The following is a 15,926-nucleotide window of genomic DNA, read 5'->3' on the forward strand; positions in this document are numbered from 1 at the left end:
TGCCCTTACCAGTGCTCGTTTTTCAGCAGGAAAGGGTGCCTGCACACTGCAGTGATGTGACAGGGAAGGTGAGTGATTTTAAAAGCAAAGTGAAATTTTTCAGTTTTAAAACAAAGTTATGCTCAGTTTTCCTTGCTACTCCCGGCTGTGCCTCAGGAGGGTTCAAAAGTTATCTAAGGCGCTAGTAGTCAGTGCTTCTTTTATAACTTTGAAGAGGGGGCGTGGACTCCAAGTGGGCGTGTCCCAGTCAGGGAGAGGGGAATGAAGTTGGCGGGAAAACGGCGATTTTGCCCTTACCAGTGCTCGTTTTTCAGCAGGAAAGGGTGCCTGCACACTGCAGTGATATGACAGGGAAGGTGAGTGATTTTAAAAGCAAAGTGAAATTTTTCAGTTTTAAAGCAAAGTTATGCTCAGTTTTCCTTGCTACTCCCGGCTGTGCCTCAGGAGGGTTCAAAAGTTATCTAAGGCGCTAGTAGTCAGTGTTTCTTTTATAACTTTGAAGAGGGGGGGCGTGGCCTCAAAGTGGGCGTGTCCCAGTCAGGGAGAGGGGAATGAAGTTGGCGGGAAAACTGCAATTTTGCCCTTACCAGTGCTTGTTTTTCAGCAGGAAAGGGTGCCTGCACACTGCAGTGATGTGACAGGGAAGGTGAGTGATTTTAAAAGCAAAGTGAAATTTTTCAGTTTTAAAACAAAGTTATGCTCAGTTTTCCTTGCTACTCCCGGCTGTGCCTCAGGAGGGTTCAAAAGTTATCTAAGGCGCTAGTAGTCAGTGCTTCTTTTATAACTTTGAAGAGGGGGGGCGTGGCCTCGAAGTGGGCGTGTCCCAGTCAGGGAGAGGGGAATGAAGTTGGCGGGAAAATGGCGATTTTGCTGATGAAGTTGCAAAAGGAACAGCCAGGAAGGTGACAAGCCGAATGTATGTTGCAGGTCCTGCAAGATGGGTTGGTGATGTTGGAATGTGTGAGGACACGATAGAGAGTGTGAAATCGATCCAATCTGAGGCTACAGAGAAAGAGGTGAACACATGGAGAGAAAGTACGGGTAGAATGGATGCAAATGGTTGTTGGGTTGAATTGTCAGAGCATCAGAGGTGGTTGCTACCCGATGCGTACTTGCTTGCAGTGGTTACAATGGCTCATGGAATGGCTCATATCAGCGTGAAAGGGATTTGCAAGTTGTTGGCTCCAGTATGGCAAAATGCTGGAATCCCCAAGTATGCAGAGAACGTGGTCAAAAATTGCATGGTATGTCTGAACCACAATCCTGGTAGGGGAACCCCAACTCCAGCTGGTCATTTTGCCCCTCCTACGTATCCGTTTGAGGTTTTGCAGCTAGATTTCATACACATGGAGAGGTGCAACAATTTAAAATACGTACTCGTTGTTGTCTGTGCCTTCTCAAGATGGGTAGAAGCATATCCCCTAAAGGACAATACTGCCTTGTCCACAGCAAAAGCCCTTGTCAAAGAATTCTTCCCCAGGTTTGGAATGCCTAGAATGATCTGGAGTGACAATGGGAGTGAATTTGTGGGTCAAGTGATGAAGAGAGTATGTGAAGGGCTAGGCATCCGACAGAAGTTCCACGCTGCAAACCACCCCCAATCAGCTGGATTAGTAGAATGCTACAACGGCACCCTAAAACTAAAATTGGCCAAGATTCAAGCGAGCACTGGTCTTAAATTGCCTGACGCTCTGCCCTTAGCACTCCTATCCACCAGAATGACCGTGCATTCAAGAGTGAAACTTAGTCCCTATGAAATTGTCTTCGGACGCCCGGCCAACATATGGGGGTGCCAAGACCCACCAAGTTTAGTGAAATAGAACACCCTGTTTTGCTTGCCTATTTTTTCGAATTGACGGCTAAATTGCATGTTTTACACCAACAGGTCCATGACTCTCTGCCTCCGGTCTCTGAAGCTCCAGGACATCAAATCGATCCTGGATCCTGGGTGTTGGTGAAAAACTTTCAGCGAACAAAGAACGAACAGCCCAGGTGGACCGGCCCACACCTCGTCCTTCTTTCCACAAGATCAGCCGTTTGTGTGGAAGGAAAGAAGAACTGGATCCACGGGATCCACGGGATCCACTGCAAACGGATCCCTTTGCCTCTGCCCTATGACCGGTGGGTCCAGGAGGGTGTCGCCGACTCAGAGACTGAATCTGTGCCACGATTTGTACCTTTCAGTGATGCTCGTGTAAAAGGAACAATTACTGAACAAGAGAGTGACAATATTTTGCAACCAGCTGTACCACCGTCAGCCCGATTGGACACTACAGAACCTGAAGTCTTGTTTCAAGACCATACAATACCAGGAAAACAACGGTATAATCTGAGGCCAAGAAAAACGAACTAATAAAAATGAACTAATAAAAGTTTTTCTTTCCCCCAAGTACTATTTTTGAAAGCGCAGCTCTCCCATCTGAGAAACTTGCTTATTTTTGTTTTTTCGAACCGCCATCCGGGTTCCGCTGCTAGGGCCGCGATTGCCCAAAGTCTTTGGGGTGCAGCTGGCGACGTTAGGTCGACAGTTCTGGTTGATGTAAGGGAGTTGCCCTAAATCAACAGAAGCATTCCTTAGTAGAATCAACCTCCCATCGCGGGCAGCATTATAGAGAGGATGGAGTTTTTCAAAATGGAGAGATCTGCCAAAGCTGTGAACTTTAAAACAAGAATATGTGGATTGATGACAAAAAAACGTTTTTTATTATTATGCATTTTCCTGGTTTTAAGTGCAATGATGTTTTTAATAGGATATGTACTGTTTTCTTTACAAGTGACCTTTGCACCGACTACATCGCCCATACCTCCTCCTACTGTCTCGGCACATTCTTTTCAAACCCTTCCTGAACATGAGTCAGCTAGGAGATTAGAGTTTATTAATAACTCCTTCATTCAGCTCTTGCACCAACACCAACTAGTAATGAACACGACTAACTGTTGGGTGTGTGGTCTTATGCCTCACACAACGGATAAAGGTATCCCTTACCTTGTCCTGCCATTCAGTCACAATGGTTCTGTGTGGGCATACAGGACTATGTTCATTTATGCACATGAAGTCTACCCCCTACGTTCTGTAACAGACAATCCTAAGAATAGTGCTCTAGTTAAGGGTATAGTAGATATGATTAAGGAAGATATTTCCTATGCGACTATCCCGAGAGATGAGACGCTAGTATACATAGGATGGAACGTGACCAGATATGGAGCTACTCTGAGTGAGAAACAGCAAGCTAAGAGATCTTCCCCGATTTGGATTGTACCCCATTAGGGTCATCTGTGTCTGCAAGGTACTGGCAAGAATCCCAGAGCTCAGTTACGGAAGAGTGTCTGTACTGAAACATATGTTTTTGCATCTCAGACTTCCCCTTCGTTTCTAGCAGCTAAGGGCACCTATTTCATCTGTCATGATAGAGCCTATACATGGTTGCCCCCTGACTTTTCGGGCACATGTTTTGTTTCGTTCCTGTTGCCTCCCACCTACACAGCAGCAGCAGATTACCATAAGACTAGGATAGTTAGAGGTGTCTTGAATAATGAAGACACTGCAGGACAAGAATTTGGGGATTTCGCAAAGGGTTTTCTGCCGTTCTGGGGACCGATGGTTAACAGCAGAAACATAAGGCAATTAGCAAGGGTGGTTGAATCCACCATAATTGAAACTGCTGGTGCCCTTAGTAACTTGACTGCTGAGCTCCAATCGGATCGTCTTATGACCCTTCAGAACAGGGTCGCATTAGATGTCATACTTGCAGACCGAGGCGGGGTATGTAAACTGATCCAATCGAATTGCTGTGTCTTTATTCCAGATAACGCTCCAACAGTGTACCAGGCCATCTCCAAACTGCATAAAATTTCCGAAACTATTCATATGGATAAAGGGGATTGGTCTTTTATGGGATCGTTCTGGGAACTGATATCCGGCTGGGGATGGAAAATTCTGATGGTCATTGGGATGGTCTTAGCCATTCTTTTCCTGTTCTGTCTGTGCGTGCAGTGCGCTCCTGCAATATGTGGCCTCTGTGCTACATCATGTGTAAGAAAGCCTGTGCCAAAAGACAAACTAAGTACCAGAATGATGTTACAGCAACATCTCAATGACTTTAGGAATATAGACCTGGACTCAGATTAGCATGAGATTAGGTTAAATTGCCTATGTAAGGGCAAAAGGAGGGTTTGTAGTGCTGAAAATTCTGGACTCGTGCAACAAACTTTGTCATAGCATGACGGTTTTTATATCAAAAGACCGATAATGGCTAGTACACCATGTACAAGCATTTGCATCATATTCGAGTGGCGATTTCACCTCTAAATCGCCATTCTCGTCCTGAACCCTTGGCTTCCATTTTACGCTTGGCAGCCATTTTGTGAGTTGCCCTTCACATAGGCTTGTAACTACAGCTGAATTCGATATCAAAGGACACATACACCTTAATTAACTTTTCTGTGACCTGGGCAAGCTGGAACCATTGCCCCAAGCCAAAACCTGTTTGGTCAGTTCTCTCCCAGTGGCCGAACGAGGTAGCATCAAAGCACAACAGGCCATAAACTGTTCCCATCGCACACACACCCCGCCCAAATCTTGCTCACACCTGTCCCTGCTCTTTTCTCTTCTTTTGCTTTATGATGAGGAGGAGCCCGGTTTTATTGAGGGTACACTGATATCTGATGGAAATGTTGGGCCTTGCAGGGTAAATTATTACGAACTGGACACACTGAAATGTGGACTTGTCATCATGACTCTGCTTTTTCTTTGTAGTGAAAATATGTGAATAGCTCACTGTAAATCCAAGAATGTTTGCACTGTAAATCTAAGAATGTTTGCCTGAAGCTTAATATTCTGTATAAAAAGAGAAGCCTGGCTCTGTAATGTTGAGCAGTCTCCTGAGAATATACACACCGTGTTGTTGTACTTCTAGGACGCTTGTTACTTGGTTGCAGCCAATAAATTCGATCTTTTACTTCACCTAGAAGACTCGTGTTTCTGTGGTCTGAATCAGGAAAGTACTCGAGGTCTTTGGGTGTTGCCCCTGACACCACTGGGTTACCGGATCAGTACCGGTTCTGAAAAACCCAGTACCTCAAAGTTCTTTTTAGCATTACTGGTCATTTTGTTAGGGTAGTTAATGGACCAGGAGTTGGGTTCGTAACACATGAGCGTAGAGTTTCGGGTGGGGTTAGGCAGGCGCATGATTGAAAGGTAGAAAAGTCGAGAAGTAGTCAGCAGTCAGGCAGTAGGCTGGGATGGTGGATTATCCTCAGTTAAGAAGGTAGACAGAGATTGGTTAGACTGTTTTGACCAGACTACTTTGTGTAACTAGTTGAGAATTATTTATTTGGTCGATTTATAAGAAGGAGGCCTGGAGGTGGCTTTCTCCCATTTAACTTTGCGACAGAGATTGGCAACTGGCACGGGCAATCTTTACAGGGGATTTTTACACATGACAAGGCCACATGGGCCACTGTCAGAATTAGCACTTGGTAAAGAATAGTAAAAGTAAGAATAAATCAGCAATTTAGAACACACCCAATAATCACTGGCAGACATTATACTCAGCGTCGACCTGTAACAAAAATCATAGCATGCACAGTATCACATAAGACGAGAACTCTATTCTGCGCCAACCTCATAAGCTAAAATCTGGTAGACCCTATTCTCTTAAACATCAGGAAATAGACTTAATAACGTAACTTGCAGTAGGGAATAAATCAAACCTAGACCACAGTAGAGAAATAAAACATCAGACAGTAGGTAAAACCTAATAAGCATAAAAGCACATCTATAAGCATAAATCAAGGTTCATGAAACATACTACAAACATTATATTTCCTAGCACATATAAAAAGCACTCTAGGGCCTTGCGCCCTACAAACGTAATAGTCCCCTGGGCCAACTAAGGGGCTCAAATGCCCTCTGTCCAAAGTCAAGGCGCGCTGCCAAAGCAGCGACAGTCACAGGTGCGCACTTGGCGCAAACCTAAATGTGGCAGCTGCCCACTACTTGCTGGGCAGCTGGGCATCTTCAATGAAGGGCCTAAACGTTGCAGCTGGCACTAAGTGCTGCGCACCTGTGCAGGCCAAGATAGGGGCGAAGGAGTGCGCCCATGTCCCCTAAAAGTGAAGAACCTAGGCGGTGCAGCTACCCACTACTTGCTGGGCAGCTGTGGAGTAGGGAAATACGGCATGGGCAAAAAATTGCGCCCAAGGTTGGAGCCATCTGACTCTAAAATTAAACAGGGTGGAGCCAGGACGGGCTCTTAATTACATATGTCCCAAGCAGGAGCCACACGGGGCTCTGTAGAGGAATTATGCCAAACGATGGAGCCCTTTAGGCTCTGGAAACAACTGTGACCTCGTTGGAGCCCCACAGGGCTCTGAAGAGAATTGAAGCCACGTATTGGGGTGGAGACGGGGGAACACCCTGGTCCCCTCTGGACTCTCACTGGGCATCCCAAAACAACCTGTCTACCCCGTTGGAGCCCAGAGGGCTTTTAAAAAGGATCCGGGCAGATATGAGGTTTCCACAGAACCCTCACATTCAGATCTACACAAACAGTTATGCGGCACACCACCGACCCACCCTGCTCTTTGAGGGGATAGTTATGAGGTTTCCACAGAACCCTCAGCATTCACAAGTACATGAATAGTTATGCGGCACTCCAACGACCCACCCTGCTCGTTGAGGGGGTAGTTATGAGGTTTCCACATAACCCTCAGCATTCAACATCTACACGAACAGTTATGAGGCCCTCCACCGACCCACCCTAGGCAGAGGGGCACACGTCGAGGCGCTGCCGGCGTGTACCGCACCAGGATCCGCCCGGGAGAGGCTCTTACCTGCACTTCCCTCCTCTGGGCCACGCTCTCTGCCCAGGATCATTCCACTCCAGGACTCCATGAGTGGTGAAGAGCCGCCGCGCCTTGTGTTTTGCTCCCTCCTCTGGGGCCCGGCTGCCCGCAGACTCGCCGCTGCTCTTGTGCAGCTCCGCTGGGGCTCGGCACTCTCCTCCGGAACTCAGCTGCCCGCAGACTCGCCGCTGCTCTTGTGCAGCTCCGCCGGGGCTCGGCTCTCTCCTCCGGGGCTCAGCTGCCCGCAGACTCACCGCTGCTCTTGCTCATATTTGGATTCCTAGACTTTTCTTCTTTAAAGACGATTATCTGTCAGTTTTAACAAACCGGTGGAACATTATGCGGTAAACCAAGCTTTCGAGTCCCTGTGTTTGCCGTTCTCTCTCCAAATCCAGCTTCTCTCACTCCCGCCTCTGTTACTGTCTCTCTCCTCGCTCTTTCTTCTCCCGACCGCCTCTTCCCTTCCCAGCCAGGTAACCCTTTCACTGCTGCCACAGTGTCATCGCTAGACAAAACAGCAGAATACATTGAAAGTCCTGCCTGACCCGCACCCGGAACCATTTAAATGCAGACCGCAGGCTCTGGACTATGTCCTTACAATGACTATCAGCCAAAAGCTATTTTTCACGGTGGCATGTCTAGCTGTCCTATGTAGAAAATCAGAGTATGCATTAAAAATTCTTATGTTGTATCTCAGGAATGGGACTAGCTAGAAAAATAATTATGCTCTAGAAAAAAGGGGCAACTCAGTAACCCAAGGACCTGGGTAGTACAATTATTATCAACGCAAGTGGCCCTATGGGGAAGTGTGGCCCTTGTCTTCCATGGCAATAGTAACAAAAAACATTTATATTAAGTAAGGTTTATTAGTTAATTTGTTCATTTATTTTAACCAGTCATCCTGTTTTAACGCAAGGACTATGATTTACAATTCACAGTGTCGATATTAAGTCAAGGTGCTCCTATTTAGCGATGGTGCAGTGAAAGTGATGAGGTGAATAAATGGTGCGCAAGTGCTTTACATGATAACAATATATACACATGACTGATAGGGACATTATGATGAAACAAACAACACTCTATACTCGTGTCAAATCCACAATCAAAATAAACAAGAAACAGTCGGACAGGAAGCAATCGCAGGAGCAGGCTCATGTGTGCAGCAGTTACAGAGCGCACACACACAACTGGAGACCAGTTACAGTCAACGAACAATCGCAGGCAGGAGCAGTCACAGGCGGAGAGAAACGATGCGGTCAGAGACATGGAGCAGTAACATGTAAGGGAGGGGTCGCCTGCAGGAGGCAGTCGAATTCGGAGAGCTGCTGCAGGCACGCGGTACTCACAGGTAGGGGTGGGCGGAAAATCCGTTCCGCTCGCGGATTTTGCGGATTTTCGGGAAATCCGCAATCCGCGAGATTTGCGAATCTCCCGCAAAATCCGCAAATCCGCGAGCAGCGGATTTTGCTCGCACTGCTCGCACTGTTCGCGTGAGTTCGCGTGAGTTCGCGCCCCGCGAATAAGTGCAAAATTGCAGAAATACGATCTTAGCAAAACTGAAAGTAACTACTTACCAGGTTCAAAAGTTCAGGCTCATCATTAGTAGCCATTTCCTGTAGTGCTTCCTGAGGGGCCCCTCCAGAGTTCAGTTGCCAGTTGAAACTATTATGTGACCCTGCTCTGAACCTCAGAATAGTTACACATATGCCACAAAGGTCCTGAATTACAGCTAAGGGAGACAAGCAGGAGCCAGGCTGGAAGTTAAAATCCATTAATCAGCCCCTAATTCATTATTGTCAGTTGGGGCAGGGCAGGTGTTGTAACTAATTTTGCAACAATGAAAGCACTTAGCAAGTGCAAAAGATCACTAATCAGGGCGCACTAAGGAAGCAGGTGCCAGCTAAAAAAATATTCTGTGACACATTAATCAGCCCCAAATTAATTCAGGTCACTTGAGGCAGGGAAGGTGTGCTTTGCTTTGCCGAAAATAATGTACACTGGACAACCAGAGGGTGTGGTGATGAAACAGAGGGTGGCATGGGTGGGCCAGAGGGTGGCATGAGTAGTCAGAGAGTGGCAGTGGTGACAGAGAGTGGCAGTGATGAAGAAGAGTGTCCCAAACAGGCTGGACACGTAGAAACAACAAGTTCGCGAAACTTGCGACCCGACAGGTAAGTTCGCAATTTGCGAAAGTGTACAAAACCCTCGCGAACTGGCAGAAACACGGGCGAACACAAAAAAAAAAAAATCCGCAAATTCGCGGGAATTCACGGATTTTGCGGATTGCGAATCCGCAAATCCGCAAAATTCGCGAACGCGAGATCCGCAAAATTCGCTCATGCCTACTCACAGGCAGGGCTGGCGCAGGCAGGGGCTTCACTCGAGGAGGCTGTGGGGACCAGTGGAGGGGGGAGGAGAAATGCGACACGGCGGGAAGGGGAGGGACAACCAAAGAAGACGGAGACCCCAAAGACAGGCAGGAGGCAGGGACAGGCAGCGTGGGAACCGGGAACGGAGGAGAGAGGCAAGGAAAATGTTTAAATTGAGGGACAAAGGTAGAAGGTGGGGGCACTTGGGAGAAATATTGTAAAGCTCGAGGAAAAAGAATACAGGAAGGGAATACCTGAAAGGAGAGAGACAAACGGAAACAAGCCTTTCACCGTAACACGGCGGGCAGGGGAGGGGGCGGGCAGGGGAGGGGGCGGAGAGGGGAGAGGTGCGACACGGCAGGCAGGCAGGGGAGGAGAGTAGGAGGAGGAGGGGGGAGGAGGGAGGCACGGCCTAGCGGCAGGCAGGCAGGGGAGGAGAGGAGGAGGGGGGAGGAGAGTAGGGGAGGCACGGCCTAGCGGCCGTGCAATCAAGTAGTGAGGGGGCGGAGCTGGGGGAGGCTGTGAGAGAGAGTAGGCGGCTGGGGGCATGTGCACGCGCATTTAAGCTCAATGCGCATGCGCATTGAGCTTAAATTTCTCGTGCACTGCAAGGAATCGCCACGATTCCTTGCAGTGTGGATAAAGAGCGGATAAGTGCCAATACTCTCGCCTTGCTCGATGCGCATGCGCATCGACAGGCGAGACCTAAAACTGTACCAGTTTGTTGGCGTTTCGACCCACAATACAAATTTAATTAGAAAAGGGTTATCAGGATGGAATATTGTAGGAGGAACCTACAATGAAAGAATCATGTGTAAATTTGCATGAAAGTATGATCAGTAAATAATAAAAAATTAAAAGTATGGTCTCACGACCTACCAAATGGATTGCGGCCACGGTCCTACAATACTAGATGTGTGTGTCACTAGATCTAGGTATACATCATTAGGCTTGCATCAGGAATGGGCATGCTGTGGGGAGCTATAGTAAATTTTAGGGTCCTGAGTGTCTTGCTGCTGCCTTCTGAGGCATCTGAACTTACTTGCCTGAACTTTCCCTGCCTCGCTGCTATAGCGGGAGTGCTATTACGGGTCTTTGCTCACCACTCCACAACTGGAGCCTTAGCCGTCATGGACCGCCACCACTGGGGACCACGAGTCCTAGAATCCTGTGCTTGCCTCCATCTGTGGGCAATTACTACCATTTAAGCGAGAGCGAGTCCCGCTGCACAGAGGATCTTGCTGTTGCCTTCTGAGGCATCTGAACTTACCTACTTTGACTTTCCCTGCCCCGGTGCTACAAGGGGAGTGCTACCCAGGGTCCTTGCTCACCACACCGCAACTGGAACTATAGCCGTTGTGGACTGCTACCGCTGGGGAACAGGAGTCCTAGAATCCTGTGCGGGTCTCCACCTGTGGGCAATAGCTGCCATTTAACGGAGAGGGTGTCCCGCTGTGCGGGATGAACGCGCATGTCCGGCCCAAGGGCGGGTCCATACATGCACATTGGAGCCCAGAGGAGGATGAGCGCCCCATGGTTTTGACGAAACTACTTGACCCTCATCGGAAAATATCAGGCACTGTGTTGTCTACTAAGGCATTTTGGCTCTAGTGGGCACGTCCGCTCTCTTAAGGTGAGTCAATTATAAAGACACAAATAAAGATACCAAAGGGAAAACAACGGAGAGACTTTGTAATAATTGGATAGCTGTTAACTTGGGCATTCTGCTATCACATAGTCCTGAAGTTGAGGGCCGCCAACGGAGCGTAGAGCCCTGATCCAACTTGACTCGATTAAATTATGTGGCATAACAACAGCATAACTCCTATAATTTAACGATGCTCATCTTTGGTAATATGATGCTGACTTTAGAGGGAAAAACTGTTGTTAATTACAATAGAACATTTGACATTGACTGATCTTAGACAGCACTTGGGCATGAAATTGTGCATGAGGTGCTTTGGAAAATATACATTTTATTGTCATATTGTTCCATAAATATATTGATTTAAGTGACCATCTCCCCATTATAAAGAGAACTGACACATTGTAGCATATAGACCAAAATAGGGAAAGGTAAGGCAACTGAAGCACCTTCTGGGAAAGTAAAAACACGAAAGATAAAAGAAAAGCGGGAGGTAACTGCATGATAGCGGATATAGGTAACCTCATAGAAGAGGTTTAAACTATGCTACGAGAAAAACCCAAGCATACAAACACAGGGTTAACAAAAAATCACCTCTTTCTGTGTTAGGAAGGGGCAGAGGGATCAACGAGAAAACTCAACACTGTATCCCCAATGAACAAGCAATGGAGAAGCTTGTTGCTCCTTCCACAGCAGTGGATCCCCCATTGAAGTAATAACAACAATCTCTATCCAGCCACGAAGATGCAGTGTTAGAGTAAGTCCAACAAGGTCGGTACTGTAGGAAGGAGGGTAAGGCGGGAATGTTGGAATCACTTGCACAAACAGATTTGCACCTCAGGCAGAGAAAGACGGGGCAACTGCAACTTGCAATTTAATTGCAGGTGGTCTCAATCGAGCTACTCCGGAAACCTAAAGGAGGGAGAAGCCTCTTCATTCAGTAGACACAGAAATGTATATATACTGAGGAAAAACATCAGGAACTATTGCTAGCCAAGATAAGTGCTTTGGTAAAGGAAGCAGAGGGCCTGAGAGGGTTGGTAAACTCCCTGGTGACACAATAGACATCTAGCGAGAACAATCCAGCCATAAACTAGTTGTAGCTGGAAAAGGGCCACCTAATAAGCCACACTCATCCAACGCAAAACTTCCAACCGTGCAAGATAGAATACCATTAAGAACTAGGAAAGAGGGTAAAATATCTGAAATGCCCCTATGGCAGGAGAGAAATGAGCTTCAGTTGAGGACTCTAGCACTTGAGCAAAGCAGGCTTAGGAACCTAGAAGTTCCTGGTCCCTTCAAAAAGGAAGCACAATTTAATCCAGTACTAAGGCGAGCCCCATGCTCTCAATTTCCTAAACACCAAACTGCAGGTGAAGATATATCGTGCACCAAGTCCCAGAGGAAGGGAGATTATAGTCATGAACACACCTTCAGCACTAAAGAAATACAAAATAGAAATGAAGAACAAAGGGTCTATTTACCTACAGTCACAAAACTATCAGCCAGATTCATGAAGCAAAATTGAGATCGCAATAGCTGCGAAAAAGCTATTGCGAGCGCAATTGTCAAAAACGGTATTCTTGAAGAAAAAAAAAGCGAATTCGCAAACACAGAATTGCGAAATCGCAAAAGTATTCGCAGAATCCTGGCAGTAGCCCAATAGCGATTCTGAAATTGCGAGAAACCACGGATTCTGCTAATAAAATTGTGGAATCGCAATCGCTATTCAAGAAAAATCGCAATTAGCGAAAAACCCGTAAATCGCTTTTTGCGAAGCGCAATTTAAGGACAACCCAAAGCAGGTGGTAACCATCAAAGTAAAGCAAACATTTTTTTGAAAAACCGTTTCCCAATCAGTAACAGGTGCTGGCCTGACCAAACACACTTAAGGAGATGCAGCAGCAGCAGCATTAGGAGTCTCACAATGCCAGGAATCTACATGGTGGTCAGGCGGCGAAGGCTACAGCGAGCAGCACGGATCAGACGTACGATCCAGGAGAGCATATTCCGCCAGCGGGTCACCCTGCTGGGCCAAACCAGAGAGCAAATATACGCAAAGTACCGCCTGAATGGGCCATTGATCATCAAGCTAATTCAGGACCTTGACCCCCTGATGCAGCACCCAACAAGGCGGACCAATGCCGTGCCCACACATGTCCAGGTATTGTGCAGCCTGCACCTTCTGGCCTCCGGGAGCTTCCAGGGGATAGTTGCCGCTGCTGAGGGGATATCCCAGCCCACCATGTCCCGCTGCCTAAGGAGTTTCCTAGATGCAATGCTGACCCAGCTACACCACCACATCAAATTTCCCACCAGCCAACAGGACTTGGATGAGACCAAGCATCAATTCTACAATGTTGCGCAATTCCCACATGTGATAGGATGCATTGACTGTACCCACAGCCACATCTGCCCACCAGCAGAAACGGAGTACATGTACCGCAACCGCAAGTCCTACCACTCCCTCAACATCCAGATGGTGTGCAATGCTAAGACATACATCACGGACATAGTGGCACAGTACCCGGGGAGCACACATGACTCCTTCATATTCCGGCACTGCGGCCTCCACACACAACTGGCCAGGGGAGACTTTGATGAAGGACACCTACACTTGGCCCACAATGTTACACTGTGATGAAGTAGCTGCGCTGCACAGGCACTCACCCTCTGCTCCTCTCATTCAGGTGACAGTGGCTACGCCCTCCGTGAATACCTCCTCACCCCATACCTCAACCCTGCTACACCATAGCAACGGCGTTACAATGTAGCACACATACGCACAAGGAATTGCATTGAGAGGACATTTGGGCTACTGAAGAGCAGATTCTGCATACTGCACAAGACTGGTGGGGCCATGTACTACAGTCCTGATGTCTGCTGCTGCATTGTGGCTGTGTGTGCAATACTACACAACATTGCTACCAAGCGCCGGATACCTGTAGAGATCTCTGGCAGTGAGTCGGAAGGGGACGACCGGACACCTGCACATGTGCGTCATGCTCGCGGGGAACATCCTGCTGAAGGACACAGATGGCGCAACCACATCACAATGAACTGTTTCTAGTGCACCCACTCCCCTCACCCAACAATTCACAAATGAATGCCAATGGAAATAATGACAGGAGGCCGATGTACACTGCTTGAATAAATATTATTGTTGAAGGCACAATAATAATGAAAATTTGAAATGATTTACATGTGAGTAGTATTGCGCCATACTGCTCAAAGTCATAAACACGACATGCTTCTGTCATCAGCATGTCCCTGCCCATGGATAGTAATGTCAAGTGCGCATCCGGCGCGCGGTACCCAATCGCCTCTCAGGCTCATCCTCAGGGAGGGCACGTGAACCCGCACTGGGCCTGCTGCTGCGGCGTAGGACACCGACCTGTAAGGCAGACAGACTGCTGACACTCGAGGTCCCCTCACTAGTGTCGTCCCCACCACCATTGGCTGGGCCAGTTGGATGTAGTGCCAGTACAGCACTGGTCACCTGCTCCAGTACACGCGCCACATCCTCGCAGCATTGCACCATCTGCTGCTGCATTGCCAGGGACCGACGTGACAGCTGGGAGGTGGCATTACCTATCACGTAGTTGGAACGCGTGTAGGCAGATAGGCGCGTGAGTAGCTGGCGGTGGCGGCGGCGGGCGATGTTGCGCTGCGAGATGATGGCCGCTGCGTTTGCCTCCATGGCAGTTGTCATCCGCTCAATTCTATCCGACACATTTGCAACATTTCTGCCTATGTTGTGCAGCTAGAGTTGGATTGCACCTTGGCGTCGTGCCTGCAATTGATGGATGCGCAGCATGCGGCGCCCAATACTGAGCCCTGGCACACGCACAGCCATCCCCTTCCTGCCGGTGCATGCTGTACTCTGCTGCCGCTCCCTGCCATGCCTGCTGTGCTGGCTGGCCACAGTGGGTGTGCGCAGTTTCGCCGGTCTAGCAGCACCTGATGTTGAGGGTGCCGCTGGTGGTGGTGTTGCAGCTGCCAATGGTGCAGCGCCTGATGGAGCTGGCGCTGATGGTGGTGGTCTTGCAGCTGGTAATGGAGCAACGCCTGATGGAGCTGGCGCTGATGGTGGTGGTCTTGCAGCTGGCAATGGAGCAGCGCCTGATGGAGCTGGCGCTGATGGTGGTGGCCTTGCAGCTGGCAATGGAGCAGCGCCTGATGGAGCTGGTTGTGTGGATGTTAGCGGAAAGGAGTTAACACCCTGTCTCTGTGATGATAGGTAGGATGTCCTTAAACCTATCACTGACGAAGATGCAGTATGGGTTTTGTTTAACCTGAGGACCAGAATGATGTAGAGATGCGGAAAACAAGGCAGGGCAAAGTAGACAGAGGACTATACAATTACTAAGGGTTAATGACACTAGATAAACACAAAAGTTTTTTTAAAAAAACAAAATTAAAATTTATTACCTCCCACTCGGGTTACAATCTAGAAACTATTAAAAACAAATTAATACGAGCCACCTTGGGTGGTCAATTCATACATCAAAATACAGTTAAAATCAAACAGTCATATGTAATCAGAAGTGAAAAGAGTCGACGCGGCGTTTCGGTGCTTTGCTATTCTTCACACCTTCTTCAGGACATTCACTAGACTTGATATCTTCAGTGTTTATCAGATGAACATATCAAGTTCTTTCAGCGGATTTCTGAAGATTAATATACGGTTCTGCTCTCACAGGAGCTTAAGTGTTAATACACCACTGTTCCATGTGCACAGAGGGGCCACCGATGATTCAAGAATAGAAGAATCCTGTGATAATTTCAGGTAATACACACTATTTTTTCTCGGTTCTTGTAGATTACCGAATCTGGATACTCTTCTTTTTGATTGAAGAGGCAGGATGGGGCTCTGTTTTAGGGAATCCGGCCTCCCTGCTCCTCCGTGCTTCCGTGTATAGCGCTGCCGTAGTGATGATACGTACTCTGCTGCCGCTCCCTGCCATGCCTGCTGTGCTGGCTGGCCACAGTGGGTGTGCGCAGTTTCGCCGGTCTAGCAGCACCTGATGTTGAGGGTGCCGCTGGTGGTGGTGTTGCAGCTGCCA

At 48.0% G+C, this 15,926-nt stretch overlaps 1 protein-coding gene and 1 pseudogene across 1 annotated transcript in view; one reads left to right on the forward strand and one right to left on the reverse strand.

The window, feature by feature from the left end:
* HYDIN (HYDIN axonemal central pair apparatus protein) overlaps positions 1–15,926 on the reverse strand; it is a 2,950,008-nt gene that overhangs the window by 2,214,070 nt on the left and 720,012 nt on the right. The window lies entirely within an intron of this gene.
* On the forward strand, positions 2,660–4,129 carry LOC147677657 (endogenous retrovirus group PABLB member 1 Env polyprotein-like; annotated as a pseudogene).

The sequence above is a fragment of the Lissotriton vulgaris genome, chromosome 12 (genome assembly GCF_964263255.1).
Source record: "Lissotriton vulgaris chromosome 12, aLisVul1.2, whole genome shotgun sequence".
Lineage (NCBI taxonomy): Eukaryota > Metazoa > Chordata > Amphibia > Caudata > Salamandridae > Lissotriton > Lissotriton vulgaris.